The 6,649-nt window shown below is 39.2% G+C and overlaps 1 pseudogene; it reads right to left on the bottom strand.

Annotated features, from left to right (window-relative positions):
* Positions 1-216: 216 nt before the first annotated feature.
* On the bottom strand, positions 217-1,363 carry LOC146884149 (rust resistance kinase Lr10 pseudogene; annotated as a pseudogene).
* Positions 1,364-6,649: the final 5,286 nt, after the last annotated feature.

Below are 6,649 nucleotides of genomic sequence, written 5' to 3'. Positions count from 1 at the left end.
AAATATATCTATTTAATTTATTTATTTGAACTAAATTTAATTTCTCATTTCTTATTATATTTGATCGAGTTATGTTTCTACATATACTAAAATTTGGTAAATCATAATATTAAAGTACGAAGTATAAAACAATAGGAAATAACTCCCAATGTAAACATTACAGAGGAAAAAATGTACAAGTCAAATAAGTTGGATGCAAATAAATAATTTACACTATCAAGTACTTTCATCTAGTGGAATATTAGAGGCAATCTTCATGGTATAACTTGAAGAACCAACAATGTAGGACAATGTTGTTTGATGAGAGCATAATTTTTGACCCTCTCCCAATGTTTCATGTGGATAAAGAGAGGACTTTGGAGGAATTTTTTAGATTTTCAATGTCTCCTTCAAGCATTTCCACTACTTTATTCATGGAAGGAGGGTCATTCGGTTTCAATTGTACACACCAAAGTGAAATTATATGACCATCTTTTTTACAATTTTGTTCTCTTCCTTGGTAGCATATTCCATTTCTATATATCTTTCCCTTTGTCAAGTTGATCATAAATTCAAAAGGGAAAGTAAAGTTGGCTTGAATACTGTATATGAGGGTTTTAGTTCTCCTCTTGCGTACTATTTCCATCAATAACATTCCAAAGCTATAAACATCAGACTTGTGTGATACTCTTCCAATAATTTAATAAAATAAATCTAAAGTCATGTACCCAATTGTTCCTCTTAGTGTTGTCATACTCAAAAGAATCTTCTATGTTAAATATAGTGTTGCCAATCCAAAATTAGAGACCTTTGGTATGAATTTTTCATCAAGCAGGGTGTTGTTGGGTTTGAGGTCAAAATGTAAAATCTGTAAATCACACCCATGATGTAAATACAAAATTCCATGTGCTACTCCAATTGTTATATCATGTATTATGTCATAGGTTAAATGTATTGGGCATGAACTCATAAACAACGGCACATTTTAAGCCCTCAAGACAATATCAAATTAAATGCACTACATTTTGATGATGTATTCATCCAATTGTTACAACTTCATTGATAAAGCCTTCTCTTCTACCTTTTTATTTTGGTAACACTTTTATGCCAACACATGGTCCAATACGCAATTTTCCCTTAAATACAAATCCATAACCTCTTTCACCCAATTTTTCATTGAAATCTATTGTCATCTTTTTTATCTCCTTGTATGAGTATCAAATAGGCATAAGTTATTTTGCTCTAAATAATTTTCAATATTTTCATATGCTGATAAGTGTCTTCTTCTCCATTTGTAAACCAAAAGAACAATAAACAATATCGTGCCAACAACATATCTTACTATAAAGTATGCAACATAGTGTCCCAACCATCGGCGGGACATAGCTTTGACAGAGGGGAGCCACGACTCCCCCAATGTTTTTTTTAATCTTCTATATCTTTTTAAAAAATATATTTATAGATTATAACTTTATTTATATTACTTTAGTTTAAAAAAACTTTTTTGAAATTTAAAAATCATGTTTTCTGTAAGCCTTTGTTTTTAAGCTCTTAAGTGTGTGGGTCTGGCCTTTTCGTAGGCCCAAGGCCAGCCCACCAAGGAACCCCAATACTCTGCTCAGCCACTCACTTTCTCAGTTGTCACCTTTTCAGAAAAGTTAGTTCCTCTCTTCCCTCTCTTTGGTGCTGAAGTAGGAGCTCTGGTAGGGCATAACTGGTTTCCCTCCAAGAGAATTAAACTCACTTCCTGTAAGTTAGAATCGTAAGCTTGAACTCTTATTGATTCCTTTTCTTTTCTTAAGTGGTCTTGTGTGGGTTCTGTTCCTAACCTCATCCTCCATCCTTGTTTGAAATTTTTCCAGCTTCTTAAAAACTGTACTCGTTTGGAGTCCCCCTCCTACGAGTTCTCTCCCCTAAGCTTAACTCTACTTAAGGTAAGGGAAGCTAAGATTTTCGTTCCTTTTAGTATTTTTGTTTATTTTCCAGACAATATTGTGTCGGCAAGGCTTGAATGTTGTTGTTGGGTGTATGGAAATGATTTATGCGTGTTTATGTTTGGTTGAGCAAGATGTGCATGTGCCAACAAGTGAGAAACCTACTAATCTCGCCTAAACGAGTGACCCTCGCCTAAGCGAGAGTAGCAGGGTCTCACCCTGGATTTCATCTCGAGTTGCCGCCTAGGCGACCTGTGTTATTTTTGAGCAAGACGTAGTCTCGCTTAGGTGAGACGTTGTCGCCTGAGCGAGAACCCGCATGAAATCCTGCAGTGGCCACTATTGAGCTCTCGCCTAGGCGAGAAGGGGGCGCCTGAGCGAAAGGAACCCTTTCTCCTGGGCGAGAATCCTCAATAAGGGTTGTTGTGTTGGCTGATGATACTCCATGCTTGTGTTAATTAATTTCCTTGCTTATAGAATGTGACCATGCTTGGTATGTCTACTTGAATGGGACTGAAATGAAAGTTTTGTTATGTATGATCTGTGATTTTGATGTTGGATGGTGTATTGGTATGCATGAGATGAGCATGAGTTGAGAAACATAATATCTTTGATGATGGAATTGCATGGAATTTGGGTGATGAATAGGCATGTGAAATGTGTTGGGAAGGGGTTTAATGGGAAACCCCTAGTGATATATATATATATATATATATATATATATATATATATATATATATATATATATATATATATATATATGTATATATATGTGCATGCCTAGTGTATACCTTGATATATGAGATGTCTAGATAAAGGAAGGTATCTTGAACTCTAATAAGCATTCACGCTCACATAGAGCAGAATGGTTTATGTGGTGAGAGTGGCAGGAGGTGTAAGACCCGGGAAAATTAAATAATTATTTAATTAAGTATTTAATTAGGACGGGTAGCGAGAACATTTAAAGCAATAAATGTGAGGGACTATGACGTGGAAAGGTACTAGCTGAAGTGGTTGAGAGTACTTTCTTGTGTGTGAGGACTTGGGTTCAAGTCCTATGTGTGCCACTTGGGTATTATTTAAATTATGCGTTTTTGTGTGTTTATATATTGAGTGCGTAGGAATGATGATAAATCTTTAAAATTGTGGGAGTCATCATGAAATTTGGATTAGTTGAATGGTTTGACCTTGGTTTGGTATGTGCATGAGTGTGGGTTCAAACCTTGTTGAGAACTAACCTATTTTTCTTTTTGCCAAATTTCATTAGCAAGAGGAGGGGTATTGAGACAGGAGTGTGAGCGTTGGGTGGAGAGCAGCTGGTTTGGACGTATTGCAGGGAGGAATTGGAGAGGGAAAATGGTGTAACGGGTGCAAATCAAGAGAAGAGAGGGTTTTGCTTCAAAGCACACTCACCAATTCGGGTTGGAGCGAGGATAAGAGGTTAGGGGAGTTGTTTCATTGTTTTTCTGTTTGAAATCGAATAATTGTACCATGCCTTGAATCATAGCATGATCACTGCGTCGTTTTCTGCACTGTTGTATTGAATTTTCTGGATTTTTCCAGAAACCGCTTGGCGGTTCATTCCCTACCGCCAGGCGGCACATCAGACTGGTGTGTTGTTCTTGTTTTGGCATGAACTGCCTGGCGGCGATGAATTTCTGCCAGGCGGCGCGACACTGTTGCCTTCCATTTTTGGTGATTTGAAATGCTGTTTGCGTGTTAATCTATTGGATTATTGGAATTGATATGTTTGGTTGCTATTGAATGTTTGATTGGGCGGAAATCAATTGGAATTCGAAGTATGGCAATGTTCTAGGTATAATCGTGAATAAACCGATTTGGGAGAATTCAAGGGGGTAAAGGTCTAGGAGTCTGCATGCATTGAATTAAGAATAGGAAACTAGTCCTTAATAGAGATGGGATCATTTATGGGGAAATGGATGTAGTGGAACTAAGTACTGGAACAATAGATGGAGGCTGTCATAGGTGTGAAAGAAACCTGGTTCGTGCAGGCACTATTACTCCGCCTGGCGGCAAGCAAGGCGCCGCCAGGCGATGACGCGGCAGGAGGCTATTTCGTGAGGTCTTGGTGGGGGAATTGAGGAAAGAGATTTGGAGCAGATGAGGGTATTGGTAATTTGGCAACATAGAAAATTGGGGGAATAGAATATTGGGATGATTGATTTAAGGGGTGGTAAAGAGTAGATGTATAATTAATTAGGGGCTTGGATCGTGCATAAGGGAGAAAAGGGAGAGGGGAGAATTGTAATTACTATATCAGGTTTCTGGAGTAGGGTATTGGTGAAAATGGCGACTAACCAGGGCTGATTATGACTAAACGTATTTTATGAGAGGGTTGAAGGGATAGCCAGGAGTGATGATAATTGATTATGTCATATAGCATGGGGAATTATGGGGAAGAATTCTAAACCGATTGAGAGGGAAGGTTGGCTTAATGCAGCGGGATGTACCTTAAAGTGTAATTTAGGGTATTAAATTGTGGACTGTGTCGGATGAATTACCTTACTGTAGCAAAGCTCATATATAGTAGAAACTTGTATAAAGGGGTGACTATGGTAAAGTTTAGGTGTTGATACTTATGTTAGTTGTAGACTAACCATAATGTACATTTTATAAAATAGTTTATTCGGGATCCTGGAGTGGAGCCACGTATCAGATAAGACTAATTGAGTTGTTAAAAGAAAAAAAAAACAGAGGGGTTTCGCTACTGATACAGCGCCTGGCAGCACGGGTAGGTGCGCCAAGCAGTGGGATAAGCGTCAGGGGTCCCTGTATGGGATGGCGCCTGGCGGCACGGTGAGGTCCACCAGGCGGTGACGAGAAAACAGTGGGTCTGGGAGGACGCTGGCGCCTGGCGGCGAGTGAATACCGCCAAGCGGTCTGGAACGGTTTCGCCTGGCGGCGTGTGGGCCGAGCCAGGCGGAAATGCTGTTGTTCTTTGCTTTCTGGTGTGTTGTTTTTAACTGACAATGATGCTTTACTTGGATCGGGAGATGCTGTGCCATGAGCGGGTAGGTTCATGGATGGTGTTTGACATGTGATGATATGAACGGGGAGGTTCATATTCAGTTACTCTCACGTGGGGATACGAGCGAGGTAGGTTCGTATGTTCCGTGCTCACGTTGAGAGATGCCACGTGCGGGGAGGTACGGAGGCTGGTGGATCACATGTGTTGGACTACGGGCGGGCAGGTCCGTAGAGTAGGACTACGAGCGGGGAGGTTCGTAGAGCAGGACTACGAGCGGGGAGGTTCGTAGAGGCAGGACCACGAGCGGGCAGGTTCGTGTGAGCATCATGTTCCCGAGTCCAAGGCTAACCAATTGTATGATTTGAAGACTGATAAGTCTTGGGGTTAAGGTCTTGGCCAAGAAATGTATATAAAGAATAAAATGGGTATATGATTTATCTTGTGTTTTATATGCTTGTTATTTTATTTTCTCAGCTCACCCTTTCTGTTTGTGTGTGGCGATGATCGTGTAATTCGTTACACGGGAGCAGATGTTGATACAGGTGATGCTGAGGATGTTCCGATGGCGGAGTGAAGGCTAGCATGGGATTAGAGCTAGGGTTTTGCTCATTTGTATTTTCTGTTTTAAATACTAATCTTGGAAACATGTAACCTTTTATGGATTTAGTTATGAGTTTTGGCGCGTTATTTTGATAAATTAAATATTTCCCGCGTTGGGATTTTTATCGAGATGACTAGTAATGTAATTATTTCTTTTAATATTTATTTTTAAGTAATATTCCCTAGGGATGTTACATTTGGTATCAGAGCAAACGTTTTGATGCTTTTGGGGCAAACTGGGGAGTGAGCTGACGTTTGATGTGTGAAATTGATTGATGTGTGATGGGATGTTACAGGAGGTCCTAGTCTTGGGACAGTTTGAGTCCAAGACATTAGAGGATTAACCCTGTGTATGGTTGGGTGATAACCCCTTGCATCTAGACTCTGCAGAGTTTAGAAACCAGCATAGGTGCATACTTCCTTTAGAATTCTATATCAAGAGTATGATCTGGATATCGAGTCGTAGTAACTTGCATTTGTCTGCCCTCACATGATTTGAATGTTTACGAGTTAATCGTTAATCACATGTTTTGCCTGTACATGTTTTGTAATATGTTATAAATATTTCATTAGCTTACCCTTTCGTTCTTTGTGTATTTGTCTTGCTATCTATTTTGCGATGATCACCTTTTTGGTAGGAGCTGATGGGGCTAATCCTGGTGGTAGATCTGATGGGGGCAGCGGTGCTGTGTAGCTGGACCCGTTCATTGTGGCTCTTAGGAGAGACGTCTTGGCCCTAGAGCCTTTTTGAACTTTCTTACTCTAGGAGCAACCTCTTTTTGAAAACTGTTAATCTCTTTTATCTTATGTTTGGTTTAAGGCACTGTGACTTTGCCTAAGTTTTACTTCCCAAGCAAAGTTTATGAATGAATGTAACCGTGAATTCCTTATGTATGTATTCTTCTGATTGCTCTGTTTATTTCTATAACCATGCGATGTTTTAATTCAGGAGAATTATTCTATTTGAAATGGGATGTCACATTTTCCCTCTCTATTATAATTTCTTTTACTTCTTTATTTGGTTTCTCTCTTTTTCGTGCCTCCATCTCTTTCTCTCCTTTTATTTCCATCTCAATTTTCATCATCAATTTTTTATTATTTTCAAAATCAAATTGCACCATGAAAAATTTGAGGAGTTAAGGAACAT

Source organism: Vigna unguiculata, chromosome 8 (genome assembly GCF_037176805.1).
Source record: "Vigna unguiculata cultivar grain cowpea cultivar isolate G323 ecotype 2 chromosome 8, ASM3717680v1, whole genome shotgun sequence".
Taxonomy (NCBI): domain Eukaryota; kingdom Viridiplantae; phylum Streptophyta; class Magnoliopsida; order Fabales; family Fabaceae; genus Vigna; species Vigna unguiculata.
The sequence above is the reverse complement of the archived record's forward strand: the minus strand, read 5'-3'. Positions and strand labels throughout refer to the sequence as shown.